Source organism: Equus asinus, chromosome 14 (genome assembly GCF_041296235.1).
Source record: "Equus asinus isolate D_3611 breed Donkey chromosome 14, EquAss-T2T_v2, whole genome shotgun sequence".
Classification (NCBI taxonomy): Eukaryota; Metazoa; Chordata; class Mammalia; order Perissodactyla; family Equidae; genus Equus; species Equus asinus.
Genome location: NC_091803.1, coordinates 8093516 through 8108889, shown reverse-complemented (window position 1 = coordinate 8108889; position 15374 = coordinate 8093516). Strand labels below are relative to the sequence as shown.

The 15374-nt window shown below is 50.1% G+C and overlaps 1 pseudogene; it reads left to right on the top strand.

Moving 5' to 3' along the window:
• LOC106839001 (heparan sulfate glucosamine 3-O-sulfotransferase 4-like) overlaps positions 1-15031 on the top strand; it is a 55077-nt pseudogene extending 40046 nt beyond the window's left edge.
• The last annotated feature ends 343 nt before the right edge of the window (positions 15032-15374 follow it).

The window sequence follows — 15374 nt, the reverse complement described above, 5'->3', positions numbered from 1 at the left end:
TGTTTGCATAGTTTTGTCTCTTCAAGAATGTGACGTAGTTGGAATTGCATAGCATGTAGCCTTTTCAGAATGCCTCCTCTCACTCAGATAATGTGTGTTTAAAGTTCCCCCACGTCTTCTCATGGCTTGGTAGCTCATTTCTTTTCGGCCCTGAATGACGTTCCATCATCTGAAATAAACACAGTTCATTTACCCTTCACCTACTGAATGACATCTTGGTTGCTTCCAAGTTGTGGCAATTGTGAATAAAGCTGCCGTAAACATCCGTCTGCAGGCTCTCATGTGGACGTGAGTTTCAACTCCTTTGGGTAGATGCCAAGAAGCATGGTTGCTGGATCAGATAAGAGTATATTTAGTTTTGTAAGAAACTGCCAAACTGCCTTCCAGAGTAGCTGTAGCATTTTGCATTCCCGCCAGCAATGAATGAGAGCTCCTGTTGCTCCACACCATGGCCAACATTTGGTGTTGTCAGTGTTCCAGATTTTGGCCGTTCTAGAAGTTGCATAGTGCTATCTTACTGCTGTTTTACTTTGCATTTTTCTGATGACACATTATGTGGAACATCTTTATAATTTATTTTTATACTCTCTATAAAAGTAAAAAATATGTCCACCCATTACATCCTGGTCACATGTTGTGGAATTCCTGTGTCCCTTCCTTTTCTTCTCCTCAGGTGCCAAATGTAAGGGACTCTCAGACTCCACAGCCTTTCTTCCTGGACACTACAGTAGAGCCTGTCTGGTGCAGGCGTCTGCTCAGCTGGGAGCTGCTAGAGAAGCAAAACCTCTGGAGGTCAAGGACTGAGCCTGTCTTGTTGACTGTTGAGTTCCCAGCCCCTCTGGTGTCTGGAATGTTGAAGGATCCCAATAAATGTTTAACATATATGCCCCCGGGTTGGGTCATTGAATGGAAGATAACTTTTGTCCTGTAGGGCAATGTTATCTTCCAAGGGGCATGGAGTTCCTGCATACTTTCTCTCCCCTGCCTCTGACCTGAGCCCCTAGAGTAATTGAAGGCTTTCCAGTATGTTACAAAAAGATTCTTCTGGTACCCAAGGTGGGATAGTGGAGACGCCTTCCTCCTTGGGTACCCCCTTTACCCATTTCCTCCAGTTCTCCCCAACCTAAATGTGAGGGAGGAAGATGGAGTTCTGAATAGAGCAGGTACTTCCTGCTTCTTTCTTACTTATTTGAACAATGTCTTTGCTCTAGTCACTGTATCATTCCAATCCGATACCAGTAGTGATTATATCATTGATCCTCTTTTCAGTTATTTCTAATTGGTTACAGACATTAATCACGGTCTCTGCATAACAGATTGTATCTGCTGTCAATACCTGTGCTCAGATAGCCGTTGCCTTGTAGATTTAACCCACTGTCAGGATTCTTTGAGGGCACCCAAACTCATTGTCTCTTATGTTGCCATTGGGCCAAGACTGCTTCTCTTTGAGTCCTTCTTTCCATGTGGCTGTCACTGCCAGAGTCCTCAGGAGGGTTGAGACCATCCAGGGGCCTGGGCTTTCTCACTTCTCCGAACTTCAGAATGGATAATCCGTTTGCTGATCCCCCGTCCCCTCCAAGGGCATAACGACCACCTCGGCTCTGAGCACTCAGCCACCTGGGCAGCTCCTTCTTTGCCCTGTGAAGGCAGGTGGAAGAATGGCGATTGGGCGCTCACAGTTGCCTGCAGGCTCCAGATGGTCGTAGCCAGAGAGGAAGAGGGGACTTTGGTGTAAAGAAAGGTACTGAAAAGGGTCACCATGGCTCAGAGACAGCCTCCTTGGGAACAGGAAGTGAGAGGCTAACCGCAGTCACTCAGGTGCCCAGTACATGATCAGAGCACCATTGATTAAGGCGCCTCACTAAAGACCCCAACAGCTGGTGTTCGGCAAGAGCTCCCTCTGCCCCGGCCAGTGTGTTCGTGCTTTTAGGGACTGTCTGATGGAATCTTCCCTGCAGCCCTTTCCTTTCTCTCTTTGCAGCTTCTGTTGTGTTGTAGGCACAGTGCTGGTCACTGAGGATGCTGAGATGAACAAAAGAGAGCACAGCCCTGCCCTGTGGAGCTCACAGTCCCGTGGTGCAAACCGGTAGCAGTGAAATAACCACATGCGGTGACAGGTGTTGGGAAGAGAGGCTGTGGGGCCGCCTGTGCGGGTAGAGGGGCCGCATGCTTGCAACAGGCCCTTTCTGGAGGCTGGACAGGCTGGGCAGGTGGAGGTCCGAGGGACAGCAGGCTTTGGTGGCTGGAGAGTGGAGGGAAGGACCTCCTAGCGAAGGGCCAGCCATGGAGCAAGAGCAGGAGTGGAGAGTATGCACGTCCGAAGCCCTGGGAGATAGGAAGTAGGTGTTTCCATTGTTTGTAAATAGGAAAACTGAGGCTAATCCAGATTCAGAAATCTGCCTGAGGCGACGCAGTAGATGGCAGACTGTATGAGTTTGCTCCAGCTGCCGTAACAAAGTACCACAGACTAGGGGCGGAAACAGCGGGAACTCCTTGTCTCACGGCTCTGGAGGCTGGAAGCCTGACATCAAGGTGCCGGCAGGGCTGCTTTCTCCATTGGCTTGCGACCGGCCATCTTCTTGCTGTGTCCTCACCGTGGCCTTTCCTCTGTGCTTGTGCGTCTCTGGGGTGTGTCTCTCTGTGTCTTAATCTCCTCCTATAAGGACACCAGTCGTATTGGATTAGAACCCACCCTAAGGACCCCATAAGCTGAATTACTTCTTTAGAAGCTCTGTGTCCTAAGACAGTCACATTCTGATTACAGGGTGCTAGGGCTCCAGCATATGAATTTAGGGGACACATTCAGCCCCCGGCACTGACCTTCCCAAAAAGAGGGCTTGGTAGAGTCTGAGGAGGCGGGTGGGGGCAGCCCGGGGGTGCTGAGTCGGAGACGAGGGGGAAGAATTGCAGCGCCGCCCTGAGGCGGGGCTCCGAGCAGGAGTGCACAAAACGCAGAGGCTGAGCCAGGCCGGGGAGGGTGACCGCGCCTTGCCAGTGGAGTGAATGCATGTGCACTGATCTCCCCGTCAGACACCAGAGTCGGAAAGAGCCAGGTCAGAGCCGGGGCCAGCCTGGGGCGAGGCACAGATCCTGGGGAAACCAGAGTCTGGTCAGAACCCGCTTGGGTGGATTTCCTGCAGCCACATCTTGCTCTTAATTACAAGCAGGTAATCATTGTGCGTCATTCTGTAGCTACCATCAACTCAGATGCCCCGCACCCCCCACTCAATACAACTGTCTGTGATGATGGAGATGTTCTCTGTGCCCTCCAAGATGATGGCCGCTAGTCACAGGCGACTGTTGAGCGCTTGCAGTGTGTCTAGTGCATGTGGCTGAGAGCTTTTACTTTTATTTAATTTTAGAAAGTTTACTTTTAAATTTAAAATGTCACACGTGGCCACCACATTGGATAGCCTCATCCTTGACAGTGCAGCTGCAATCATACTGATTGCTAGATCAGCCAGGAGGGGTTTGGGATCTCCAGGAGCAGGGTGCGGGGATGGGGAGCCCCTCTGAGAGGTGCACTTGTCAGCTAGAGCAGTTTGTCCACGTCTGCTGGACGCGGAGACCCAGCTAGGGGTGGGAGGGAGCCAGCTCTTGTGAGCTGCCCTCCCATTTCTCATTCTAAAGAGAAGGCAGGGCTCACTCGTTCAGCAAATGTTTCTGAAGCGCCTCCTCTGTGCCTCTGACCTCACGTCACTGCGGGGCTCCACTGGGGCAGTAGTCAGTCCCCAAGTATACTGTTTAGTGCGTGGTTGCCATGTGCCAGCCACACACTCTTTCTGTTATTAATTTAATCCTCAGAGCCATCCTCTGTGGTAGATACTATCTTTCCCACTTCACAACAGAGGAAAGTGGGATTCAGAGATTTTGAGTGACCGCTTCAGCAATTGGAAGAGGCCGGATTTGAAGCCAGGTCCCTCTGACTCCAGAGTCCACACTGGTAGTGTCTGTTCTCTTTTGGAAGATCTCATTGGAGAGGGGTGCAGGTGAGGGGAGTGGGCCAGGGAGCACATCTTGTTGACTTTTGGAGATGCTGTCACTTGCAAGGCCAGCTTGTGTGAGGAGGACGCTGAGGGCGAGGCATCCACAGGCATCTGCTGAGAGACTTAACTCAAGCAAAAGCCAGGGAGGAAGCTGACTGTGAAAAATGGTGAACCAAAGGGGCAGGTCGTCTGGACACAGGGAAGGGCTAGTCTGTTGGGTCGTGAAATGCATATTGGGACAGGGACAGGCAGCTGGGTGCCCAGGAGGGAGCGTGGGAGTGGAAGGGCTTATCTCCTCCACCTGCTGTGCCCACTTCCTGCACGCTGCCCCTCTGGCCTCTGCATCACATGCATCTGAGAGCAGCAGCACGCTCGGGGTAGCAGCTGCCTGATAAGAAGGCTGCTCCGACCTTGACCTCCGGCAAGGTCATCTGAGACCTGGAAGTTAGGAGAGGAAACAGCAGGTTTAGAGGAAAAACTGGCCTTTGGGGAAGTTGCAACAACTTGTGATTTCTACAGCTGTTTTGCTTTCTGCTCAGCTGCTTCTCCAGGATGGAAGACAGCCCAGGCAATAGGAAATGCCACCTGATGGCCAGCTCTCCAGTCTCCTCCCAGCATGCTTCAAGCGGATTGTGAGGATAATCTTGGGAAGTTTAAACCCAACCAAGGCCCTCGGGGTCCAGAGCAGACATTTTCCTGCCACCTCTGGTCAGACCTTTGAGTGCCGAGTTATTCATGCATTTACCAAATATTTCTTGAGCGCCGGGCACTGTGGTGGGTCCTGGGGTACGGGCATGGACAGGACAGCACTGTCCGAGGCAATTACCAGAAGGACGCAGAGAAGTTAGCCAGATGAGGGCATGTGGCTGGGGGAGAGACATGGAGTATGCAGGCAGAGAGAAGGAATGTGGGCTCTGAAGGGTGCATTCAGGAGACAGAAAGACATTCATTGTGCCTGGATCTTAAAAGCAAGGAGGAGGAGTAAGAAGTGAGGCTGCAGGGGGATGAGGAAGATCAGACGATGAAGGGTTTCCTAAGCCGCAGTACATAAACAGATGGTCTCTTAGGTTGACGGCAGTACTGAGCCGCTGAAGATTCTAAGCAGGGGTGCGACTTGCTCAGATTGGAATGTTTATAAAAATTACTCTAGCTGTGTGGGGCTGGAGAATGGATTAGTTGGGGGCAAGAAAAGATTCAGGAAGAACAGTTTGAAAACTAGCACAGGTGATGGCCTGGATTGAATTAGAGACGCAGAAGCCGGGATGGAAAGAAGGGGAGGGGTCAAGAAATGAGGATGATTCTAAGCACTCGGTGAAGGAGAGCGCAGCTTCCAGGCTGACTTCTGGCTCAGGCGACTGGGTAGAAGGAGGTCCCAGTTAGTGATGCAGGAGACACAGAAGGATGAGCAGGTCTGTGGGGGAAGATGGTGAATTCTGTTGAGGACATGTTGGGACATGAAAGGGAGGTGCCCACTGGCAGCTGGACTCGGCGGCCTGGAGCTCAGCAGTCGACCTGGGCTGGAGGTGATTTGCAGAGCTGCAAGGCAGCGAGGGTGCGAAGGGCTTATCAGTGCCTGCTGCAGAACGGGAGTGCCTCCACGGACGAGGAGGCGGAGGCGCAGAGAGGCTGAGGACCATTCAGGGCTTCGTACCCAAGCTGAGATTTGAACCACACCCTTTGTGTGTTTGTGTGTGTGTGCGTGTGTGCACACGTGCACGTGTGTGTTTTCCCCAGTAGGCAGTCCTGTCATTACTCATGCCTGTGCCAGCCAGTGTTTGAAAATATCACAGTTGCCTTTGCCAACTTGGTGCATAGCATTGGCTTAATTCTGTGGGACATCTAGCATTGAATGCCCCTAGAATAGGGACGGCACATTGATACTGGAGCTGGGGATTCAAATTGGCATTAGCTTGGTGGACAGGCAAATGGAGGGAGCATAATGTAGCCATGCGTGGTGAATGCTAGATTCAGAGGGTTCCTCTTTTGCACCCTGCCATATGGGCAGTTTCCGTGGCCATGAGCGTAGATCTTGGTGAAATCGCTTCTCTGCTGAAGAACGAGAGATCAGAAGATAGTTCTGCTCAGTGCTGCGTGTGCATGAACTCGCCGCGGTATTATTTGAGGTCAGAGTAACCTTGTGAGAGGCCACCTTCTGATCCTGCCAGCTGTCTCCTTTACCTGGAAAAAAGCTTAGCCGTAAAAGAAGAGAAATAGCTTAAGGGGAAGGATGGAAGAGAGGGGAAGAAATAAATAGCCGAGATGGGCAGCACAGCCATACTTGTGAACACTCTGGGCTGTTGGAGCATGGCAGAGTGGAGTCTGCGTGAAATGTCTTGTGAAATAGCAGAGAGCAAGGCCATAGCCCCTGGGCTTCGGAGGCCGTAAGCTTATTAAAAGTTTTGTTTTGCTCCGTGGAAGCAGACCCTGTTTGTGTGTGCGTGTGAAAAGGAAACAAATCCTGGCATGAGATTCCGTTCCACTGAATTCATTCGGAAAGATGTTCCTGTTCGGTGGGCCAAGACGTTATGAAAAACCATAGACGCTGCTGAGAAGCTGTCCTAAGGGGTCCGGCTTGTCAAGACCCAGTTCTGAGCAGCTGATTGCTGCTTGCCATTGTTCGACCTGGACTGGGGCTGAAAATGCTGATTCCCTGAATGTCCCTAAAATAGAGGCCAGCTCAGACCGGGCTTAGAGCTGGGGTGAGAGCACATGAGCCAGATTCTAAATCAGATCGAAGCAAGAGGGGTTGTCAGTGCTTTGACCAGAGAGATTCCCTGGGTGTTAATTCCACCCTCTGTGAGTAGGACTCGGGACTGGAACGCATCCTCAGCTCAAGGTTGTGGCCATCTTCTTGTCCCTTTTAGCCCTGCGTGGGCCGTTGTCTTCTCTGCGTCTCTCAGTGAATTTACTTGGACTAGTGCAGAGAGAGCATCCTGTTGGCTTAACCAAGTACCATCGCCCCCTAGTGGGCAGAGCCCTCTGTACGAAGCCTCATGGTAATCGTTGGCCAACCTATGGAGGTATCTTCTTTGAGTCAGATGCTGTGTTCCAGTCCAGTCAGTGGCCAACTCAGACAAAGCCATGTTACTTTGCCAAGTGGGCAGTGCTGGGAGGGGGAGTTTGAAATGGCTGGACCGTGGCCGACTTGCACACTCCCAGTATCTATTGTCGGGGCAAGGGCTTGGCTCAAAGCTAAGTTACCAGACTGGTTAACGGCTGGTGTGTTAATCGGCCGCTGTGTTAGAGAGTGGGCCCAGGAAGAGCAGGTGTGTTGAGTAGCAAGTCCAAAATCCCAGAATGATGCAAAGACCTTCCCGGGCTCGTCTAGTCTATTCTGTCAGGGATGTGGGAATCTCTCTGGATTTGGGTCAGAGGGCGAGGTTGAAAACCAGACACCACCACTTAAGAGCTGCTTGGTCTTCGGAAGCTTGATTAACCAATCGGAGCCTCACCTCTCGTGCTGTGAGCTGGACCAACAACAATGCCCCCTCCCAGGGTTGTGAGGATGAGGTGAGGAAGGTACCTCCCCTAGCATCTGGTACCCGGAAGGCACGTAATGCCTTCGTCTCCTTCAGAGAAATACCAGGGACCTTTCAGCATAGGGTCACTTGCGGAAGGAGTGTGTCCACCCAGGGGCAAGAGAGTGGGATATAAGTTACATAAAGATTTTAGTTATTGCAGCCAGAAGAGTTTGGCAGACGGTGGCCAAACTTTCTAGGTCAGTGTCCGGAGAGGAGAGATATAGAGAGTGTTAGTGGTGATAATTTTGTCTGTCTGTCTTTCCTGCTCACTCACTCACTCATCTGTCACTTCTCTCTCTCTCTCATCTACTTTTTGTTCCATCTATCAGTCATCTATGTACACACACCTCATTTTTTAATTAAGAATTATTTCTTGAATGCCTAGTATCTGCCAGGCACGGGGGGTACAGTGATGAAGAAAACAAACCCATGACTTCATAGAGCCTGCATTTGAGGCGTGGGGTGCAAAAGATGATACATGAAAACTAACTCATGGCAGACGGTGACAGTCTAATGTGCTTCCGTGTGCACTGCTTCATCTTATCCTCGCAGTACCTCTGTGATGGAAGAGGGTCTCATCATCCCATTTTAAAGACAAAAAAAGTCAGACTCGGGGAGCGGGGGGTGCCTCGATTTCACCAGGTGGACACAGCCTGCCTGGGGCAGAGCTGCCTGACTCGGCATCCTGCATTCTTTTGACTTCCCCATAATGTAACTTCCTTGGAAAAGGAAGAAATATGAACTGACGGGAAAAAAGAGAAGGTTTTCAAAATAAGAGTTTGTAAATCAACCTTAAGAAGTTCCATGAGTTGCAAGGGGTAAAAAATAGCTCACTCGGTTACCTTTATTTTCCCTTCTGGTTTTAAATTCCCATAGCACACTTTCTGTGAGCGGTGCAGGGGACTTTAGCTTCTCGCATTGCCAGGCAAATATTTATCCTTATGGATAAAGCAATGCCATAGTCGTCTTCACGGCCTTATTCTAAAACGTCTTCCCTCCCTCTGGAATTTTACACTAGGCCAGCATTCTTGTTTTTGTTTGTTTTTTGGTGAGGAAGATTGGCCCTGAGCTAACATCTGTTGCCAATCTTCCTCTACTTTAGGTGGGACGCCACCACAGTGTGGCTTGATGAGCGGTGCTAGGTCTGCGCCTGGGATCTGAACCTGCGAACCCTGGGCTGCAGAAGTGGAGCACGCACACTTAACCACTTGGCCACGGGGCCAGCCCCCTAGGCTAGCATTCTTGACCGTTCCTCTCCTCTCTTTGAGGATTTGTCAGGGGCTGCAAGGCAGATGCCCAGTGGGGCCGGGCAGGTGTGACAGTGCGTGAAGGGGGCCTGGTGGGAATACTGGTGACCTTGAGAGTGAGCGTGTGTCCTCTGGGGGTGGCCGTGACTCAACGCCATCCAGTCCCCACGGGTGTTGAGGGTGCACCGTGTTGCCAGTGCTCGTCCTTTGGGAGAAACACAAGTTAAGATTTCATGCACAATATCTTCAATTTAAATTTTAGTTCAGTTTCAACAAAACAAAATAAAACCCATAGTGTGGGCCAAACCAAGCATGCCCGCGGGCCAGAGTATTTTGGGTCATAGGCTGGGTTACAACCTGCTGTCATGGGACACTTCTCAGTGGAGAGAAGGGATGTGTTTACATCAGAGATCAGATTTGATTTGTTTGGCCCGGAGAGTTTTGAGACCCATTTTGAGTTAATGGCTAATATTTTAAAAGTGGGATATTTCACCCAAAGATCTAGGTTTCTGGCTTCTTTAGAAAACAAAAATCAAAAGATGGAACAACACTGAGTCCAGTGTTACCCAGTCACAGACTCCTGGTGCTGAGTGTGGCACTTCCTTTAGACAGGGGCTGCCTAGTTTGCCACAGTCCCCATCTATTGTTGACTTCTGGCCCACTGCACTTACTAATGTGATCTCCCTGATGCCTGTAGGCATTGGAGTTTGTGCTCACAGGTTCAAATCTGTGTTTGATCAGAACGTGAAAGGGGCATTCCAACTCACCTGACATCAGTGTGGGTTGACGGTGAAAATCAGCGTGCTAGTTCTCCCCAAGCAGAAGATCGCTCCCAGGAGCAAAATCAGTCCTGCTGGATCTTCATAGACCCTTTTACTTTTTATCTGTGCCTGGGGGAAGATCTGTGTGTGTGTGTGCCTGTGCGCACACCTGCATCCATCCTGTGTGTGCACTTGTGCGTGCAGGGCATGGAGGTTTGATCTTTCTCCCGTTTCCCTCCATCTTCCCGTTTACCAAGCAGTTATCTCTGCTGTCTTCAGCTCTGGCTCTCAGGCTTGGGGAGCAACCTCTTGCTCATTGGTGCCGGGAGGACCAGGCATCCTCACTCTCGTGGTGGGCCCCTCTGAGTGGCTGGCGATCTTGCTGTTTTATGTGTTGTTCGCCTCTCACAACCCGTTTCTATCTGCGATGCTCTGAAATCCGTGGCAGTCTCCTTGAGATACGCGTGTTCAGCAGCTGAGACCACTCAAAGCTTTATCCCTCTATTCTGCCACCATTGCTCCTTCATGGAAAGGATTTGAAAAGGAAACCTTGACTTTTAGATTGATTTTTAAATAAGCACCTATTTAGCTGTTGGTGCTTGAAAAGCAGCCCGGATTATAGTCTTCCAACAAGCAAACAGTATTCTAATTGATGCCTCTCCTAGCTGATGAAAGGGGCCTCCCCCCAGCCTGGGGACAGACCTGATATTCACAGGTTGTTGACAACAGCGGGGAGTGGGGAGAGGTCAGCGAACGCGGGCACAGGCGAGTGCTTTCTCCTCTCCTCGGTCCTTCCCCCGTGGACTCTTGTCCTGCCGCTTCCTCTCCCTTCTAGTTGATTGCCGTGGTTTTGGTGGTCATGCCAAGGTTTTTTTGCTGCATTTCTAGAACAAAATGCAGACTAGGAAGTACTGTTGCATTGCTAACCCAGTGGTTTCCAGGAAAGATGATGGACAGAGTGTTTAAAATTGGATTGGAACTTAGAAGTTTCCAGATTCGTAGATGCCTCCCTCCGGGTGAATAGTCTTCTCTGCTTTTACTAGAGATGTCTAGAATCTAAAGTGCCTTTGCCAAGAGATGAATAAAAGCCTTTCCTCCTCCATCGGGCCTTCCTAGAGTGTGAGAAAGAAAACATATTCTCCTTTCACTCCAGTCATGATGGCCTTGAGGAGAAGTGAATAGCCAGCATTTATTGACCACTCCTTAGACACCAGGCTTTGGGCTGAGTGCGTCACATGATCATCTTGTCCTCACAACCAGCTTAGGAGGCTGCTCTTGTTGTCATCTCCAGTTTACAGATCAGGAGACAAAGGCACAGAGAGGTTAGGTAACCTCTCTCAGGCCACACAGCGGGGGAGGGGTGGTACCTGGGTTTGAGCTCAGCCCATTCTTTTAAGTGGAACACACTCTGCACTGCAGCCTATGTTGATACATTTCATCCGGCTGCGTGTTTCCTGATACTTTTCTCTCTGCCATTTACAGAGTCTGTGGAGGCCGAATGTTGCAATTCGTGAAGAGCGGTTAGTGTGCAGGACATTACTCATCATAAAAGTGAATAGTCAGTGTTTATGACATGGCAGGGACTGTGCTAAGTGCTTTAAATGCATTTTCACTTGGGGCTCTCATACTGACTCTGAAACGTGGGTATGGAAGTCACTGACCACGATCCTACCTCCAGGATTTGAACCAGGATTGATGCAGTTAGAAGTGAACCCACCCTTTAATTTACCATGTTGCAATTTCATCCTCTGCTGTTCTCTCTTCAGTGTCTGGTTTGCTCCAGCCACAGGATGGCTCAGTGCTGTTGGTTTAACATGCTAAATGATTTCCTACCTCAGGACCTTTGCACAACCTCAGCTCTCTGCTTGGCACACCTTTTCTCCTCTTCTCCCCTCAGCAAACCATGCTTTAGCACCCCGTTCAGGTGTCACCCTGGGAAACTTTCGGCATCTTCCATGGAAAGAGCTAGTGGCTTCTCTCTGCCTCCTCCCCTGGAACCCTGCTGTCTTTAGACTCTCTTACTGCCCTCCTTACACTGTGTTGTCATAATTTGTATACCCCATGGAGTTGTAAATCCTTTGAAGTGGAGATTATGAAGGATGCATCTCACCCGACTGTGTGGTTTGTCACTCTCCCAGAACTTACTCCAGTGGCGGGTAGTCATAGGTGCCCAGGCACCAATGATGAGTCCCTGTCTCGCTGGTGCCTAGCCTGGAGCACAGGAACAGACATACTGAGTGCATATGACAGTGCTTGTATTAGTCAGGGCTCTCCGGAGAAACAGAGCCAAGAGGATATATAGAGACATATTTAAGGGGACATTTGTCATGGGAATTGGCTCACGTGGCCATGGAGGCTGAGAAGTCCCGTGCTCTGCCACCTGCGAGCTGGAGACCCAGAAACCAGGTGGTGGAATTCAGTCTGAGTCTGAAGGCCCAAGAACCAGGAGTTCGGATGTCCGAGGGCAGGGGACGATGGACGTGCCAGCTCTGAGAGACAGACGGAATTCACCCTCCCTCCCCTTTTTCCTGTTTGGGCCCTTGACCGAGTGGAGTTGCCCAGCCGCTGTGCTGACAGCGGATCTTCTTTACTCCGTCGGCTGCTTTAGTCCCTTCCAGAAACACCTCGCGGACACACCCAAAATAGTGTTCTACAGGTATCTGGGCATCCCTTCCCCAGCCCTGTCCAGTGGACAAGATTACCCATCACCGTTCTCAGTATGGTTTTATTGATGGTTTTGTATCATTCTGACTCCCCTCCCCACCTCTTTGTTACCTTCTGGCTTCAAACAGCGTTTAGTAGACGATGGAATCATTTTTCTCGCCCAGAGGTTGGCTGACCTCTTCCTGTAAAGGGACAGAGAGCAAGTATTTTAGGTTTTTCAAGCTGTGTGGGCTCTGTCAACTACTCACTTCTGCCATTGTGGTGTGAAATCAAACTTTGTTTGCAAACATGGCAGCCGGCAGATGTGGCACACCGGCTGTCGCTTGCTGACCTGTGTTCTAGGAGATTCTTGTCGTGACAAATACTGGAAGATGATAATTGGGCTGCTCTTATCACAGTCAAGATTAGCTTAGTTGCCCAAGCCATAGTCTTAAACTGGGCCTTGAAGAAAGGATTGTGTGTTCAGTGTCATGCATAGCATCACTCCGAGTGCCTCACTGTTGGCCCATTTAGGTATCATTAAAGGGGTCTCGTAGGTTGTCGTGGAAAGGACCTATGCTTTGGAGTCAACTATTCTGGTTTGAATTCTGCATTTAAGCTGTGTGATCCTGGGTAAGTTACTGAACCCCTCTGATCCTCACTTTTCCCATCTGTGATACTTAGATCACCATCCTTACCTTGCAGCATTTTAATGGGCTGCAAATATTTAGCCTGTTTCAGGCACATAATAGGGATTGAGCAAATATTAGTTACTTTGTCTTCTTGCAGGCTTTTACCGCAAATCCCAACCTTTCAGCTGCAACATGGAAATGTAAACTGTAAAAGCCACTAGAGCCCAGGGAGGCCCAGTGTATTTGAAATTCTAGAAAGAGTCTTTGAAAAGTGAGAGACATTTAAGTCTGAGGAATTTGTCCTTTCTAACTGTCTCACCATTCTCTTTGAGACGGAGTGAGAAGAATTTGACATTTCATTTTCACACCTGAATGTTACAAGTCTAATGCAAGCTTGGGAATCAGAGGTGGCTGTGACGTCAGGGGACGGGGAACGGAGGTTGCAGACCAAAGGCAGAGATGGCCTGTTCAGCTCTGCAAGGAGGTTGATTGGATGCCTACAAGGTTATCAAAGGGACTCTTACGAACATTCTGGGACCAGGAGGAGTAAATCTTGGGATGCTCTATTGGGAAAAAGAAGTTGGATGAGACCCCTGTATCTATCTGTACGTGCCACACATCATAAGTATCTATGTCCCACAGCTCCTTGCGTATGGTGTAGGGCACCTAAATGTCACAGAGAACTGTCTGGCTCCGCGTCTGCCCACACTTCGCATTCTGTTCCCAGACGGGATCTCCGCAAGCGTTCAGAAATGCCTCTCCTTGGTCCAGGCTGACTTCTGTGCTCCTTACAGCCAGTGTCTTCGTGTTTTTACCATTGAGCTTTGGCGATGTTTCTGTCCTATTGCCTGCACGTGGGGCCTACCATGACTGGACTCCTCCTCAGGCAGACCAAAACGCTCCTTCCTGTCCAGTCCCAAGGCATTCTGTTCATAAGCCCTCAGACCACTTATAACACGGAATGGACCTTCGTCGTGCCTCTCTCTCTAATAGATTAAAAGCTCCTTGAGGACAGAGGTCACATCTTATTGATCCTTTTAGCTCCAGTACCTGGCATGGTGGCAGGTACTTATTAGAGGCTTGATAAATATTGCTGACTTTGAAAACAGGAAACTATTTTTAAATTTGGAGATATTTTCAAGCTGACAAACTGAAAATGTCTTGAAACGCTGGCTGTCCAGAAAAAATGGTTTTGTGTTGACTTTGAAGTTGAGTGGCCCGTCCTTTTAAACCAGCCCCGCTAGGCCCTCGGCGAGTCTCAGCGCATCTTGGTGACAGAACGACATCGCCCAGAGGCCTGCGGTGATTGGCTGCATCATGGGGCGCACTGTCGTTCCAGATGTCGGTCCTGCGGGGTTTTCCTGCGGGAGCAGCAGGGAGCGGAGCCACCGCTCAAGAAACACTCCAGGATCTGCAGCATTGACCCTGAGAACCGTCCACGCAGGTGGGTCAGGCGGAGGTTCAGTCCACGGTGACTGGAGGGCAGGGCAAATGGGTCAAACCAGGCATTTTGTGGGAAGTGGTTAATGTTTAGGAAGTGTGAGCACTTGAATAAGAGTAAGCAGCCACGGCGAGAGCCCTTCGGGTGGCTTCTCAACCTGGGATTTAGCAAACGTCTGCTGGCTGCCCGCCATGTGCTGGGCGCTCAGTGAGTTCAAGACCTTCTGAGAGAGGCACTAGCAATGTTTCCATTTCGCAGCTGGGAAAATCAAGTGCGGATAATAATAGTTCCTACCTCACTGTGATGATCAAATGATGTCCTATGTATAACATGCCCAAAACGGTGTCTGACATATAGCAGGCACTGCACAAGTGTTTGTCATTATTACGTAGGACCACCTCTTCCATACAAGGCGCCTACTTGGTCTGTTGCATCGTTTTGCATGAATCTTGGTGGGCATAGCGCAGCATACTCTTCACCCACTGTCCCTTTCTCGGACAGCACTGAATTTCCAGGGATATGGGGACCTTTGACGCATCTTGCCCCAGCTCGTAGCTTAAAATCTGGTGATGTTATTATTTTTCTTCTGCACGATTGTGCATCGCAGGGATTTCTCTTGTAGCACTGACTAAACAGGATGCTATTTCTGCAGGGGCCTTGGTGACTGAGCTGCTGTGGAACCCACCACGTTTATGTGTAGTTTGCGAACTGGCAGGTTGATCCATCAAGAGTTCCAGGAGCAGAAGCGCACCTCATTCTGTTTTTCTGGGAGGTCCCCTGCCACACTGTCTGTGTGATGTGCCGGAGGTTGGTTTCCTAAGGGCCTGCAGCGGGAGGGACATCAGTACTGAGGGTTCTAGAGAATGAATCTGGACAATAAGTGTTGCTGGCCTGTGTCTGCAGGGTGAGCAACTGTTGCCTGCCTCTTGCCCTCCCATAAAGGAAGGTGGCACATGTCTGCAGAATGTTCCATGGCTGAAGGGTCGCGGATTCTGTCATTAGAAAACACCAGGGCTTGTTATATGTTTAGTGGGAAAAGCCTTCCCTGCGTTGGTCCGTTCATCTCGCCTGCTGCTTGCAGACCTCCTCTGGCTGTGCATTAGGTACAGAATCAACTCCAGAGTCCTTACCATGACACACAGG